We start from the raw sequence: 17,509 nt of genomic DNA, 5'->3' as shown, positions 1-17,509 counted from the left end.
CTTGGAATATCTCCGGAAAACTATTGAAGGAAGAATTATTGACTGGGTTTTTCCATGGTTGTGAGCCTATATCTGGTGTCCATTGTTTTATGTGTTATTGCTTTGGTAATTGCTTGATGAACTAAAAGAAAGAAGATATAAAGAATTGTAATAACAAATCAAGAACATCACAAGTAATTATCAAGAATAAGAAAAGCTTTCTGCCTTTCTGATTTTCTAACATGGTATCAGAGCTTTGGTGAAAAAAGAAGAAAAAGGCAGTCTCAAGCACCTGATCAAGGAACCATTCAAAGGGATTATCTTAGGGAAGGAGTCTACTATATTCAAGGAAGATGTCTAACACAATCAAGGGAGAGAACAAACTTGAAGGAGCCTCAAATATTATCTTGGAAGAAGAGGATTGACCTCATCCTTGAAAAGAACAAAGTACTTGACTTAGTCAAAGGAAAAGTTAAGAAACCTACAGATGACTCAAGTGATGCTGACAAAGTAAATTTCAGAGAATTAGAATTGGTGGCCGTGACTCTAAAGGTAGAATGAATAAAGGACAATCTTTTCCCATTTATAGCCAACATCAATCATGCTCAGGAAATGTATGAAGCCTTGTCAAAGTTATTCACTATTTAGAACATTGGTCAAGTGGCAAACTTGAAGAATGAACTAAGGACCACACTAAAGAAGATACAGTGGCCTCCTCCTTTGTGAAGATAGCAAGAATCAGAGATGATATTTTGGCCATTGATGAAATTGTTCCAGACAAAGAACTCATGATCACTACCCTATTAGGATTGCCACCTACATGGGGTGCATTTGTTGCAGGACTTAGCAGCTGGAAGGAAGCTCCCACTTTTGAAGAACTATGGACTGCCTGCAGTCAAGAAGAATTGAGGATCTCTCTAGTTGTCAATCTTGAAGGAGTATCAAATGCCTACACTGCTCAATACAAAGGAAAGAAGTCGAAAGGACCAAGGAAGAAAGTAGACATGTCCAAAGTAGAATGTTATCAATGTCATAAGAAGGGTCACTACAAGAGCGACTGTCCCGACAATCCAAGAAACAAGAAGAGAGAAAGAGATCAAGCCAATGTTGTTGAAGAAGAAGACCTAAAGAAAGTCAAACCCAAAGAATCTGACATAAGGGACTTACACTACTAAGTCCTTTGCTTGTAGCCTTAGATATCTTATTTTATATTTTTGATGTTTTAGAATTTATAGGTTTTAACATGTTTTTGGAAAAGACTTCTCTTTTGTTTTATAAGTTTATAGGTATCCCTCAAGCTTTGGAGGGAGCCCCCAACAACTCCCAAAGATAAGTATCTCATTTCCTTTCAGTTTTTTGGTTTCATGTACTCATTTAGTTTTGATTATATTAAATACTAATCATCATTCTCCCTCTATTGTCTTGATTAGGAAAGCATCTATTGTATTCTCAAGGAGTATGAAGGAGGACCTCTCAAGACAAGGTTTGTCAAAGAACAAAGGTATCCTTTAAAACATTGATTTATTTATAATAAATGTTTATTCATTTGACAATCTATTACTAACATTGTTGTGACTAGCTATATTGAATCATATTGATTCTTACCTTGGAAGATTCATCACTTGATAAATCTACCCCACTCCTATTCTTAACTGATTTTATAAAGCCCTAGACAAGTTCTCTGAAAAACCTTAACCTAAGGGTATGCTAATCTAAATGTCTGAAACCCTAAACTGCTTAGGGATATTGAGAAATGTTATTTGAAGTTTTATTGATGATGTCGTGTTTAGGATTTTGGTATGATCAAGAAAACCTAACTTGTTAGGGTTGAATGATAAAGTCTAAAATCCCGAACCTTTGGAATATTGGTAATTTTGGGTTTGCTATGTTCTTATATTGAAACTCTAACTCATTAGGGTTCAGTAGAATGTGTAAGCAAAACCCTTATAATGTCTTAGGAACGATTTCCTTGGTATGTGTGTGTTTGTCTGATCAAACCCTAGTTTGTTGATATTTGTGAAGTTGGGTTTGACTAACACAGTATATGAAATGCCAATGCTTGATGATAAAGTCCTAGATGTATCAATTGACCTGTTTGTCGGTGGTCATGAATCCTAGGGTTTGGAACTAAAGCCCTAGTCAAAGTTTGTTTCTCTAGGATGATAGTATTTGTGAAATTCTAGGGTTTTTGAGTTAAACCTTAGTAGAGGTGAAAATCTCTAATGTATGATGATAATACGATTTGGGGAAGATTGTTGAAATCTGATTTTTAGTTGGGATTGATGTTTGATTGAAAAATCTAGGGTTTGCAACTAAGCTGTAATTGGCTTTGGTTGTTTCTTTTGTATGAAATCTAGGATTTGTATAAATCCTTAGTGGAAAGTCTAACATATGAATTCTGAAAGTTGTTAGATGCCTTGTAAATCTATATTTGTTTAAATTGTTTCTAGGATTTGCTATATGTTATAGTAGGGTATGTCACACCTTTGAAAGAAACATTAAAACCCTAGATGGAATGAAAGTTGTTATGAAGTAGTCTAGGGTTTATGACAAAGTCCCTAGCAAGATGTTAAAGAGTATGTGTCTCTTGTTTAAGTTTAGGTATCTGATATATGTAAGGTTGAAATGTTTCCGTAACTCTGATATGGCTAACTTCATGCTTCTATAGATTTGGTTGTACATGCTACTTAAGTTGTGCAGGTACACAATCTTCAATATGGTGAAGATGTTCATTGATGTGATAAGCATGATGCGGATGATGATAACTCTGATGAAAATGGTCGGAAGCCACAAAAGATTCTCCAGTGACGAAAAGAACAGACCTCCCTGAGTTAAGAGGGAGCCTGGATAAAGGAAATCTCCCTGGTTGAGAGCGAGAGCATAGTTTTGATTGGATAATGAAGGATATGTTGCTGCATGAGAAATAGGAAAGTGTATGATTAAGGAATCTTCTATCAAAGATTTGGTTGATAGTCCTACTATGATGAGAAGCAACATCTGTTGTCTAAAAGACCCTGAAGGTTTATGTTTGTTTATGAATATGTGAAAGTATATTATTGATTGGGGTTGTGTTTGTACAGGTGAATCTCTCAAAGGTATTGATAGCATGTTGGTTACCAATCAGTTTGATTTTGATTGGGAGAGATTGGTCATCCTTGATATGATGGATCAAGGAGTGTTGAGGCTTTGTGAGTGAAGCATTGCCTAGGAGGACATTTGGCCGACACTCTGTGTTGATGTTTAGGTCCCGAAGTAGGGAGGGTGGCATGGGTCATAGAGCTCTAACCATGGATACACACCTAGGTCCCTGGGTTGATGGTTAGCAAGTAAGCCTGATGGTACCTAGAGAGGCTGAAAGCTTGAGTCCATCTTAGTCCCACCCGGATAGATTGTCGTGATCAGGAATCTAGTATGTGGCATTCTGGTGCCTAAATTGTTGAGACCAATGGATAGATTGCCCTGGTCAGGAATCTAGTCCAGGGCATTGCGGTGCCTAAAGTTCTTCATGGTTCATACAGTTGAGATCTTCCTTGTACTTGTATATGATGAATACCTCCCTAGTTAAGAGAGTGTTGGAAAATGTAACTAGGTTCAGTCTTCATTTAATGTATTTGAGTCATCATGTAATGTACTTGTTAAAAGAATAAAGAAAAGAATTATTATTATTATTATGACTTATTAAAGCATGGCTTTCATGCTTGGGTCATGATGTTTTAGGTCAAAGTCCCCATTGAGAACTTCTAAGATTTATTCTGTTAAAATTGGCAACTAGAGCCAACTTCCACCTTAGGACAGTTCATACGATGGAGATGATTATTGCATTGGATTCCGCTTTCGAAGAATACAATGTTGATATAAAGATCATCTCATTCTGACAAGCAGAAATGGAATTATGAATTTATTCTTCTTATGGACAAAATTGTCAAGGTCAACCTCAGTCAAATGTAGGCTCATGAAGCCCAATAGATGGGTCTCCTCACCCTCAACGAATTGTATAAATAGGAGTGACCCTTCCCTCATTTGGACATTCACTCATCACACATCACATCATCTCTCTCTTCTCTTATTTGGTTCGTACAGCTATTGGAGGCAGCTTCTCTTCTTCGCACGTGTGGCAGGAGGCCGAGTTTTTCTAGGGCAAAACAGGTCGAAGTTTCAGAGCATTGACCAAGGGGGATTTGACCAGTGTTGACCTCGGTTTTTGGGCCAGAATTCTAATTTTTCTAGGCCGCATTTATTGGCACAAAAATCGAGGAGTTGGGACAGGTTGACCAGCGTTGAATTCAGATTTGATGCAAAAAATTACAGCAATGTTTCTCTCTCCTTTCACTGGGTTTGACTGAATTATTTTGGGCTGATTTGACTCTCTTAGAAGACCAAATTGCACTGTTGTTTGGAGGACATTTTGGGACAACTTTGACCACCACTAACTTTATGGTTGTTGAAGAATCAAGGGCAATTAGGTGTAAGTATGATTCTTCTTGACTTGATAGCAATTTGTGGAGTCTTTTTACTTTTTCTTGTTAGCTTAATTTTCTTATTCTTCTTATTAATGCATGTGCGTGTACTTCATCAAACTGCTACCAAAAACATAAGAACAAGAACACAAGATGTTGGCTCTCTGCCAGGGCCAAAACCTCTCTTCTCTTGAGAGGAAAACCCTTTAGTAAGTTTCTCTTATTGAAGCTTCTATTGATAAATGCCAAACCCTAGACCCTTGACTAGAATGTCCTCCAAGCACAAGTCAAGTCCTTTCTCCTTTCTGCACTTTGTTCCCCGACACTTAGTCTTCCTTCTTTCGGCACTTCGTTCCCCGGCACTTCGTCCTCCTTCCAACTGTTGTTAGATCTTGTTGCACTTGCTCTAGAAGAGACACTTATCCTTGATCTTTGATGAGACCCTTTCACATGGGATCATGTCTTCCTCTTCTTCACCAACCAATGAACTTGTATGACTGTAATGGGAGGGTTGTTATGACAACAGAGACAACCTCCTTCTCCTCGCACGTGTGACTGTAATAGGCTTTAGAACAGCCCTATTAACTTCGCTTTTCTTCCTTGTTTCTTCGCTTGAGTGGGAGGCCCTTTAGGCCTATGTTTCTAGCGCAAATGATGAGATATATTGATTGTGAGTTGTTGTTGTTCTGACCGCAGGAAGACCCTTCCATTCTCGCATGTGTGACTGTATTTTACCCTAGAAACAGTCCTTAACCCTCGGTGATGACTTCTCCTTCTTCGTTGCACTAGAGGCTCCTTGGACTTGCGTTTTCTTCTCTCCTTTTCAGTCTTCTACCTTCGCTGATTTCAGAGGTGAGTGTACTTGACGTTGGAGGAGTGGATAGCCTCTATATATAGAGGTTTGTCCCTCCTTTAGGCCGACTTGAAGGCTGACTTGAAGATTGCAGGCCAACTTGCTCTATTTATTTCGGATTGCTTCTTTTGATGGTGCCATTGCTTGGAGAAGACTTGACTTTGCTTGGAGGTGTCTTCTTTGACTCTAATACATAAGTATACCTATAGTAACATGCCCTTAAGGTCTTCAACATAACTCTTTTGACTCTTTGACTTACCTATAGCACTATAACATGTGCTAGACCTATTTCAATGAGCAAGAAACTCATTAACATATATTATAAAAATAATATTTCTTTTCTTCAATAAATACAAATATCAAAAGTACATTTATGAAGATTGAACCTAGTTACATTTCCTTCAACACTGGTTAGGGTTGCATTGACTGCTGGTTTGACTGTTGATTTGGCAGATTTGTTTTAGGCTTGTACTTATAATATTGTACTCTCTCTCTCTGCTGAACTATTGAAGAATAATAAGAAGATTTGATCAAAGGGTTTCCCCACATTGGGGTTTGTCCCTGGCATCCGCCACATCTTGTGTCCTCTTGTCTTGGCTTGTTTTCTGCATATGATTTTATGTTCTATCTGCATTTACTATCAATGTTTATAAGTTAATGTGATTGCTACTAGATATAATTGGAAATTGTCATTGGGCTGCTAAAGGAACATTGAAGTAAATTGTGCTTAAGCATAGAACATACCATTGTTATCAAAAATTAACATGGAATCAGAGTTGAGGTGAAGACAAAGCCCAAGCAAGAGTGAAGCAAAGCAATCACTAAGAGAAGTTGTTGGACAAGGACTTGGAACTAGTCCCAATGACGACTACATCTTTCTTCAAATCCGAGGACAAGCTTAAGGACAAGTCCGACTATCATGCATGGAAGATGACTTTGGATTTGACTTTGGAAGAGAATGATGCCATGGACTATGTCAAAGGAAGAATAGCAGAGCCTCCTTCAAATGCATTCATTGCTGCACAAACCAAGTACAAGAAAGGTGAGGTAAAAGCTAAGAAGATTATTGTTGATTCCATTCATAAGCCTTTGGTTGCATATATTTCTAATTTGGAAACATCTAAGGAGATGTATGAAAAGTTGGTTGGGATGTTCAAAGTGAACAATGCAAATCAAATTCTCTTTCTCAAGAACAAGCTGAAAGATATCAAGATGGATAGAGGAGAATCCATCCAATCCTACTTCATGAGGATTACCGAGATCAAGAATGATCTCCTATCTATTGGTGAAGTCACTGGTGACCGGGAACTCTCTCTTATTGCACTTGGGGGCCTTACAAGAGATTGGGATGTGTTCAACACTACCATTCTCAACAATGACAGGATTTCGGGATTTGATGAACTATTGGCCAGATGCACTCAAGAAGAAATAAGGATGATGGAAAGAGACAAGCCCTCAAATGGAAACAATCCTACTGCCTTCTCTGCTCATTCTAAGAGAAGGAACAATGTTGGTCCAAGGAATCAAGGACAAGGGTTCAAGTCGGGATTCAAAGAAGGAAGAAAAGGAAGGTGCTTCAATTGTAACAGGTTTGGCCACTTCGCTAGAGAGTGTCCTCACAAGAAGGATACTCCAAGAGATGATGACAACAATAACAACAACAACTTCAAGGGCAATGGCAATCAAAGGAACAACAGGTTCAATAACAAAGGAAAGAGGAATGCTCATGTTGCTCGAAATGGAGGTGGTCGTCCTCCCAAGAAGTCAAGAAACTCCAGGTATGATGAAGTTAATGTTGTAAAGCAAAAAGAATTTTATCTTACTTCTGCCCTCTCCACCGCCTCTCCTCCATTGGTTGATTGATAGTGGTGCCTCAAGGCACTTCATTGGGTACAAAGAAGCTCTCTCTAACTTGGTTGAAAAGAAGACAAATATGGAGATTATACTTGGGGATAATGCCACTTATCCCGTGAAAGGAATTGGGACCATTACTCTTCACTTAAATCAAGGTCAAACCCTTCACCTACAAGAAGTGTTATATGTACCTGACTTGAAAAAGAACTTGGTTTCTATTTCTGCGATGGAAGACAAAGGTTTTAAGGTGTCATTCATTGATGGGAAGGTTCGTCTTTGGCAAAGGAATCCAAGAGATGCATTCACTCTAGGATTCAGGGTTGAAGGTCTTTATCAGGTTGGAGGAAGTCTATTGGGAGCAATGATTTGTGACACCTCTCTTCAATCCGAATTATGGCACCAAAGATTTGCTCACCTTCATTTCAAAGCCTTACCCGATGTAAGGAAGATGGTCACAAGGATGCCCGAATTCAACTTGAATCATGAAGGTGTTTGTCAGGGATGTGAAGCTGGAAAACATACAAGGGGACCATTCCCCTCAAACGAGACTCAAACCACTGATAATCTTCAATTGTTCCATTATGATCTATCAGGTATGTTGCCCGTGACATTTTTGGGTGGATATTTGTATTATGTTATTTTTGTGGATGACTTCTCTCGCAAGACATGGATCTATTTCTTAGAGAAGAATGAAGTATTCAAATGGTTACTCTCCTTCAAAGCCTTGGTCAAGAATCAAATAGGGAAGAAGATCAAAATTCTGAGGACTGATAATGGGACCGAATATGAGTCTAATGAATTCAAAGACTATTGTAGATAAGATGGCATTAAGAGGGAGACTACAACCGCTTATACTCTTGAACAAAATGGTGTTGCCGAGAGGAAGAATCGTACTATCATAGAAGCCACTTGGGCTATACTTCATGATCAAGGTCTTCTGAAGTTCTTATGGGGAGGAGTTGCCAACACCGCTGTGTATGTCCAAAACCGATGCCCACGTCAAGCTTTGGACTTCAAGACACCCGAAAAAAGTATTCACCGGTAAGAAACCTAATGTTTCTCACTTTAGAATTTTTGGTTGTCCCGTATAATTTCATGTACCGAAAGAGAAAAGAAACAAACTAGATGCATCTGGGCTACAGTGAAACTTCAAAGGCATGTAGAATCTATGTGCCTAGTCAAAGGGAAGTAGAATTAAGTCGTGATGTCACTTTCGATGAAGATTATGCCCTTAGAAAGATTCGAGATCTTCGTATTCCAAGGAAGGACAATGATGATGATGATGCAGAAAAGCAGGATGAACCTCCGTCCGATGAACCGATGCCCGATGTTGAAGGTTTGATGGATCCCATTGATCCACCTCCTAGTGAGCCCTCTACTACAAGGAAGAAGCCTTTGTGGCTCACAGATACTCTTGAAGATGTCGAGAAACACATTGCACCAAGTGGGACATTTCGTGAAAGCAAGAAGCCGAATAGGTACCAAGGGTACTTAGCTACCATGAGTACCATTGTACAATCTAAGCCTTGTACATTTGAAGAAGTCGTGAAGCAACGGGTTTGGAAGGATGCGATGAACGAAGAGTGTGAGTCGATCATGAAGAATGGCGTCTGAGATGTGGTTCTGTTGATGCCTCTAAAATCACTGCAATAACATTGGGGGATGACCACCCGGTCCGGCCCTTAAAACAGTTCCTTTTCCGTTTGGTATAATGGCTTCGACTGGATAATATGGGACCAGTTTCCCAATAAAGGTGTGATTTGACGAGTGGGTGTTTAAAATATGTAACAAGATGATAGATTGGTTTGGATTGTAATACTTATGAAAATATACAAATATATATATATATATAACCCAGGTAACTTAATATCTATGTGATTTATGATGACTTCTGCTACTCAAATGCTAATAAAGATCAATCAAATGATTACAGAAGTTAAGCATGAATGATGATTACTTCAAACAAAGTAATGTAAAATAGATCGCATATCATAATAACATTAATTGCCAGCATACATGTTTAGGATATCAATTCCAGAATTATTCAAAAGTGATATAAATGCAAAATTGAATGGAAATACAACAATATTGAATCAAAAGACTGTTAAATTGCCTAACATAAAACAAAATGACATAGATATAAGTACCATATGTATTTGAAACGTGCTACTGAAGTAACAGTCTGGTTTGTTTCTTCTTATTCTGAAAACTCCAAAAAGATACAGAAATGCAAGTCCTTTTGAAATCTACTTACAAAAAAGTTTGAACCTTGATCCTTGCTTTCTACAAAAATAAATTAAGAAGTGCAGAAGTGCTTATCTTCTTCAATCCAATTTTTAATACAAATTCAGGACCCTTTCTAAAATGACATGAAAGGGTCTTTATAGTAAAAATAAAAACAAATTGTTCGTAAAAGATGCTTGGAGTAGTTAGAACAGCCTCCCTAAAAATATGGGATTTCATGACAAAAATAGAATTGCAAATAACTTCAAAAAAGATGTGTCACATCTATTGTTCCTCTTGTGGCTTTAATTGACAAATCTCAAGCATAGTTTGGACTTCCGGTGGATGACTCATCCTAGCATGCAATTGCCCTGTGTACACCGCATCCGAGAGTTCTGGCATCATGCGATCAGCTGCATCAGCAAGAAATTTGACTGTCATTTGTTGGCTATGCGGTTTGACCAAATAGATCCAATGAGTATCCCAATTGAGGCTTTTTAATTTTTTGAGTTTCTCTTCTCTTGTATCTGAATCTTGCTTCCATTGTTTTTCCAATACTTTTGCCTTCGGCAGATTTTCAGGGGAACACTCAAAAATTAAATTGGCGTTGTGCAAATTATCATTTATTAATTCAATGATATTATTCCTTGCTGCCCTGGCCCTTGAAGTTGCTCTTTCTGCTTTGATCAATTGTGTCTCCCATTCTGAGAATAATATCTCTTTATGAGATTCTTCAATCACTGGCAATTTAGTAGCCCTTCCCTTTTCTGTGTTTTGCCAAGAGATATAATCTGTAATCTTGTCATCTGCATCCTCGAATTCCAATCTGGAATTGACCGCTTGGTCTACCAGTGTGTTGGTTTTGACGCATAATGGATGAATGAGGGATATCTTTTGGCAGAGTTGGGTTAGTTGTTGAGATAAGAAATTATTTATTGCTAAGGCTTCTTTTATAAACTCTTCAACTTTGGGATTCTCTTTGAATTGCTCTATTGAGAGTTGTAGCTGCATTATTTGCTCGTCCTTAGATTTAATCTCTTCATGATGTGCCAGTTTTAGCTGTTCAAACTCTTGGGATAGCTGTTGTTGTCTTTCAATCGCCTGCTGATCAATCCTTTGTTTCTCTGCCTTTAGCTGTTCTTCAAGTTGTTTGATCTTTTGATCTTTTTCCTTGATCAATTGATTGACTTCGGTTGCTTTATCAATCGTGGCAGTTGTGTATGCCCCTGCAAACTGAGATAATTTGGTCAAGTCCTCGGAGGGATCAACTTCTGAATCTTTCCAAATGACATTCATGTATTCATCTTGAGGAGTTGTTGCCGATACTTGGTCTATTTTCCTCTTCTTCCTCTGCCTTTTGACTACAGCCCTGTGTTTAGGGCTATAAAACACATCCAACGGTGGGATTTCCTCAATATTCAATATAATCTCTGATGAAGGATGCTCAGGGATTATCTCGACTTCTCTTATAGTTGAGTTCTTGTTGGATGCCTTTTCAACCACGGGATCATGAATCAGGGGCTGTTGTCTTAAGGGAGATTGCGGTGTGATAACAGTTTGGGTACCACTTTGACCCTTAATCTGTTGATCAAATTGTTCCCATTCTTTGATCAATATTGGATCAATGTGAACATCCGTGTCCAACTGTTCAATTGCCTTCTCACTTGTCTCGGCCGCCTCAGAAGTTTTCTCCTGCTCTGTGCTTTGCGCTGTTTGCTGGATGACCGGTGCTATATTCAATAGGTCCAGTGGCACTGTCTGAAGCCTTTGCATCCTGTATTGGATGAATTGATCCATTTTCTCTGGTTCCAGCTTGTTCTTTGCCAGGTGACTTACTTGCGAGAACGTCTCAGCTGATCTGAAGAAGTCATCGAATTCATCTTTTTCATGGATGAATTGCTTAACCTTTACTTGAGTAGTAAAATTATAAGCAACCTTCTTCGGGTCGTATTGCCTTTTGGGAATAACAGCTAGGTTCAGATCCCTTATTTTCTCGGCTTCAATTTGTGCATGTTTATAGTCATGTAATGAATAGATACCGTAGCGGATCGGAAAGGCAGGCCATAACTGTTTCTTGGCATCTTTGAGATTTCTTGTAAGCCCTTTTTCAACAGTCTGACAGGCTATTTCCCTAGCCAATAGTTTATCCGGGACATATAGAGGAAGGACATGCGGGTCGGTAATGTTGTCGAAAACCCTAATGTATGTAAACAATTCTTCCCCAAACCAACTACCAATTGAAGTCAAATCAATACTAGCATCCTCGGACAGCCGAGGAGCTGGTTTATTAAAAATGGCCTGGTGAATGGGTAGAATGAAGCCATGGAAAATTTTGTAAAAATGATTCTTATATTGAGACTTCCACAGGCTTTTATGGTAGATATGGATGGGGGTCGGGTCCTGGATAGTCCACTTCCATCCCATGATAGGAAAATCGGAGTTAAAACAAACAGTGTCGATAATATATGCACTCATATAGAATGGGGGAACAACTCGGGTGGTAACGAACCTATTTCTCCTATAATCAAGTATTTGGACGGCCATTTTATCTGATAGAATGGTAGCCCAATCCATCACATAAGAGTTCAACGCTGCTTCAATCAATGGAACCATTTCAACAAAAAACTTAGCAGAATTGGGGCTTCCAAATAATCTACACATCATTGCGGCAGCATAACAATATGGAGATGCTAGAGAGTCCACTGAATACATACCGAATGTTTCATGCTTGTGTTTGTTAGGGTAGTGCCTCCATTGCTTGATGGGGTCCGACTCTACTTCATTTTCCTTCGCGAAAGCTTCAAGGAATGATTTATTGTAGCACTTCTGAGGGTCTGGCAAATGATACATTTTCTTTAAATCCTCAGGCTTGAAGGACCCAAACATTCTTCCATCGGCTGTGAAGAGTGTCCTGTCTATTATATTGATGCCTTCAACTACCCATTTTACCATGTCATTGTATGGCAAAATCTTTGCACGGGCCACTATTCGGTGAAGGAAAGAATCGGCTAAATCACCAAGTGTATTTTTTGATTCTGCAAGTCCATCAGTCGTTGCATGTCCTTCTGTTACCTTTGGGTTTTCCCTTTCCAACATATCATATATTCCTTCCCATGAAATCTTCCCGCAATCCTGACATGTGGTATCTGAGATTAACACGATTTTTTCCTGTCCTTCCGCCACTGCAGGGGCAGCTTTTGCCTTTCGAGCTTTCTTTATCATTTTGGCTGTCTGCATACTTACAGATTCAAACTACAAAAATATGAAACAGAGAAGAGTGATAAACTAAAACTTTCAGAGCGGCTAATGCTTGAAAAGGTAGTGGCGATAATAGTACAGTCGAAAATCAGGGCAGGAGCATTTGGTGCGAAAGATTTTGTATTATGAATTGATATTAACACGAAAGACGAAATCTTTGAAGGACCGAAATCATTACTGTTCTTAATGCCTCGTCGTATTGAACGACGTCAAACTTAAATGCTTCAATAAATAGATTGCATCGCAGTTTTCCCAAGACCTAATTAGAATGCGTGCCATGAATTTTCTGATTTTGCGATGAGCGACTTCAATATATATTATTTTAATATTCTAAGAGCCATCGCATATCGCAGATCGGGAGGTGTAAGCGCCATGTTCTAAAAGCCTTTCGAATTTATGCAATTGCGATCTGTGATGACTTGGCACATAAAGTTGGAAACATCCTTATTTACCCGCCCGCATAATGTTCTCTTTTTATTACCACTTTATTTATATTTTAACATCGCATCACATTTCCCCGAGGTGAGTATTACCTGTCTCTACTGGGATTGCGATATGCGATCAATACATATCATATGCAATAGTTTTATCGCAATCGCATGTTCACCGATGAATTGTTTTAAGAAGCCTAATGTTTAGGATTGTGCGGTAACTTCGCATCACTACACTAATATTTAGATTGAATGTTTTTTGGCCTTAAGCGCATGCGATTTGCGATACTTGATTTTTTAAAGAGAGTCTTTTGAAGCACTTTTTATTTAAAAGCAAGAAATAAAGCAATTTATTTCTATGTAAAGGTTTTATTAATTTTTACAAACTAAAGGGACCCTATTTCCTATTTAGTATCTAAGAATAAGATTAAGAAAAATTTGAAATGTGGGGGGGGGGGGTTGTTATATAGCACCACAGGTTCCTAGACCCAAGGATAAGTATGTTGTCACTTCAAAATGGCTCTACAAGATCAAACATGGAGTTGATGGGAGTGCTAGGAAATTCAAGGCCAGATTTGTAGCTCGAGGCTTCTCTCAAAAAGGAGTATAATACGATGAGATATTTGCACCATTTGCCTGATATACCACCATTCGTTCGATCATAGCCCTTGTTGCCTCGCAAGGATGGAACCTTCATTAGATGGATGTCAAAACTGCCTTCTTGCATGGTTCACTTAAGGAGGAAGTATATGTGGAACAACCCAAGGGGTTCGAGGTTCAAGATCGTGAGACACATGTATGCAGGTTGAAGAAAGCCCTCTATGGGTTGAAGCAAGCCCCTAGGGCTTGGTATGAGAGGATCGATAGCTATCTTATGAAGCTAGGATTTACAAGAAGCGATGTTGACCTGAACCTATACTTCAAGGTTGAAAAGGACAGACCTCTCATTCTGGTCCTTTATGTGGATGATCTCTTTCTGACAGGTGATGACCCTCTCATTCATCAATGCAAGAGGGAGTTGGCTTCTGAGTTTGAGATGAAGGACCTAGGACTGATGCATTATTTCCTAGGGTTGGAGGTTTGGCAAAAGCCAGGTGAGATTTTCCTTTCTCAAGGAAAATATATTGTGAAGCTACTTGAGAGATGTGGGATGGTGGACTGCAAGTCTGTGACTACTCCGATGGAACTCAACTTCAAGAAGTTATGTGGAAGTGTTGTTGGGCCCGGATTGGCGAACCCTATCGAGTATCGTCAACTTGTGGGAGCACTGATGTTCTTGGTCAAATCCTGTCCTGACATATGCTTCGCTATGAACACGTTGAGTCAATATATGGTCGAGCCTCATCACATTCATTGGATTGCTGCCAAGAATCTCTTGAGATATCTCCGAGGCACAATCCACTATGGATTGAGATACACTGCCGCAGATTTGAGACTACATGGATATACAAATGTTGACTGGGCTAACAGTGTGGTGGATCATAGGAGCACGTCTGGGTGTTACTTCTCTATGGGGTCTGCTTCTATATCTTGGATGAGCAGGAAGCAGAAATCGATTGCACTAAGCATCGTCGAGGTTGAATACATTGCTGCAAGTATGGCCTGTGGTGAAGCAGTTTGGTTCAGGAATCTCTTCAGTTAGCTAATTGAGCACGTGCTAGATACCATCATGATCTTCTGCGACAACTAGCGTGGGATTTATCGATCAAAGAATCTCGTGTTCCATGACCGCTCCAAGCACATTGATATCAAGTACCACTTTATCTGGGATATGGTACAACGAGGAGCAGTTAGGCTCCAACACATCAGGATAGATGAGCAGGTTGCTGACATTCTCACGAAGCCTCTTGGAAAGGTCAAATTCTTAACCTTCCGAGAGAGACTTGGAGTCGTGGAACGACCCTCTTATGAGGGTCCCATATGAGTTGGACACAGAGCTTTGGGAGCTTACATAAATAAAATTAATGTAAATATTAAATAATTAAATATTAATTAGGTTAAATAGTCATTAAGTTAGGTAAAAAGGCATGTCTAAAAGACATGCCCGTTCACGAAAGGTCACCTGCTGGGGTATAAAAGCAGGGCCTCATTGTAACATTCAAACCATCTTATATCATCTTATATATATATATATATATATATTAAATTATTATTATTAAATACCTTGTGTATTTTAACATATTAAGTCTTCAAGCTATCAGTCTTAGTGCTTCAGCCATAGTTTTTATGCTACAGTGGTATCAGAGCCATGGCACACAATATAATCATGCGGGCCTTTGAACGTAGTTCGCCGCACAATGTGCCATTACGTTCATATCCTGATTACGTTGAATAGTTTAGTATTCAAGAAGCATTTCAGCATTTGAAAAAATCAATTGCAGAAGTTAAAGCATGTCGAGAGGAAAATGTGGAAGAAGAAAATGAAGAAGAATTCGATCAAAATGTTGATCTTAATGGCAATGAAAATGATCTGGATGAAGATGATGTGGATGAGGACTATCTCGAAAAACAAGAAGATGAACAATATCATAACAACGAGGAAGATGCTAAAGAAGACATTAATGATGATGAAGAATCACTACATTCTGCAGAAGATCAGAAAAAGGTTATGTCAATTTCAGATTATGATAAGAATGAAGATGATCTTCAAGATTATAATGGTAAAGATAATTGTAATGATGCTTTTCAGCAGCAACCAGCAAGGCCGCCTTTAGTAGGAAGGTCATGTCAACCATTAAATTGGATGAAGATTTGTAATTCTGATCTTTCATTACCTCAAGACCTGGGTTACAATGGTTACACCTTCATGGCAAATATAACAAATGATTCAGCTACACTAAGTGATCAGCAACCACAGTCTCCAGACATTAAGGGTTTTTTAGTAGGTGTAAGGCCAACACTCCTAAGTACCTATGATGTAGAGTATGAAGGAAATCCATTTGAGGGTTTAATTGGGATGATAATGAAAACTGGAGATGAGAAGTCTGAAAATTCTGTCTTAGGTGGATATTGTCAAGAGTATAGTGACAACTGTGACAGTGATGAGGATAGTGATGGAATGCCCACCAACAGAGACTCAAATGTCAACCATAATAATTATAGAGATGAAAAGCCCACACTCAGAGAATCTCAAACTAGCACCAAGAGTTATAAAATTGAAATACCCAAGCCCATTAAAGATGGGGAAACCAGTAGACAGAAAAGTTCATGTAGAGGTGGAAAACTCATACACAAAATCCTTGCAAACTGGTGGAAAAATAGAGGTAAAGATGAATCATCGATTCATCGATCTGTTGAGACCAACCAGAAAAAGTGGGACAGTCAATCTCGGCAGAGTAATTCTGAAATCAGCCGCAAGAAACCTAAAAAAATATATGAAGTCAGGCCCAAAGTTAACAACCGTGTGAATTGTTGCAGTCTCGTGTACGATCCAGATCAAGACTTGTTGTTTATATATCTGAAAATGTTTTCAGAGAAATACTATCCAACTGCAGAGGGAGTCTATGGCGAGGGCATCGAAACTCTAGTCAAAAGTGTGGCACTTGTCGGGCACCTTCAACACGGAAAAACCCTGTTCATGGACATGTTGATTGAGCAAACCCATCATATCGCGACAGTTGATGTTAACAGCAAGAAGCACCCGCGGTATACCGATACCATGTCTCTCGTTTTGGAAGACGGCAATGCCAATTCTTATCTCAGAAGGACTCCAGGCCAGGTTAATTTTCCCGACGAGGTGACTGCAGCTCTCAGACTCGCAGACAGAGCCGTCTTGGTCGTTGACGATGCGTATGATGTGATGGTAAATACAGAGAGGGTTGTGCGTGTTCAATTAGTAAAAAGAAGTACGGTGATTAAGACCTCGTCCAAATCATCGTGTGGCATCTCCTGCTGTCGTAGTCTTCAACCAAACAACGCTGTAAAATCTGACGAATCGCTTATCGCTTTTCCACCAACTAGCTCACTAAGCCTTCAACTAAACCACGCAACGTGTCCGGGGAAGCCTGCATCGTTTCTTTCATCTGCGGTGACCTGCGGTTCCATTGCGGTGGGCTCTGCGATGATATCCGCACGAAGGGTCGACGGTCAAACAGTAAGTGACCATTCGGCACGTGACTGTTCAGTGACGTGACCGTTCAGTGAATTGATTAGAAGACTATGTTATGGTATGATATAACATAGGTATAGATTAAGCATATAAAATATAGATACATATATAATTTTAATTTAATTAGTTAAAAAATTTTAATTAATTAATATAATATATATATATATATATATATATATATATATATATATATATATATAGATATATATATATATATATAAAATATATATATATATATATATATATATATATTAAAAAAATTGAGTTAATTTTAAAAAAAATATATCCAAGGAAATAGTACTGATAAGCTACATGACGAATCAATGACCAAATGTATAACATCGAG

General features: G+C 38.7%; 1 protein-coding gene across 2 annotated transcripts in view; it reads right to left on the bottom strand.

The window, feature by feature from the left end:
- Positions 1–17,509, bottom strand: part of TRM11 (tRNA modification 11 protein) — a 257,824-nt gene that overhangs the window by 228,814 nt on the left and 11,501 nt on the right. The window contains exon 1 of one of the 2 annotated variants that reach the window (XM_089393089.1): positions 16,456–16,779. The exons of the other annotated variant lie outside the window; for it this stretch is intronic. The gene's annotated coding sequence lies outside the window, so the exon portion shown is untranslated. Of the gene's footprint in view, positions 1–16,455; positions 16,780–17,509 lie in introns of those variants that run through there. 2 annotated transcript variants of the gene reach the window in all.

This window comes from Pinus tabuliformis, chromosome 1_1 (genome assembly GCF_031772625.1).
Source record: "Pinus tabuliformis cultivar Carrire ecotype Pingquan chromosome 1_1, CPIR1, whole genome shotgun sequence".
Lineage (NCBI taxonomy): Eukaryota > Viridiplantae > Streptophyta > Pinopsida > Pinales > Pinaceae > Pinus > Pinus tabuliformis.
This window is presented reverse-complemented; position numbering and strand designations above follow the sequence as displayed.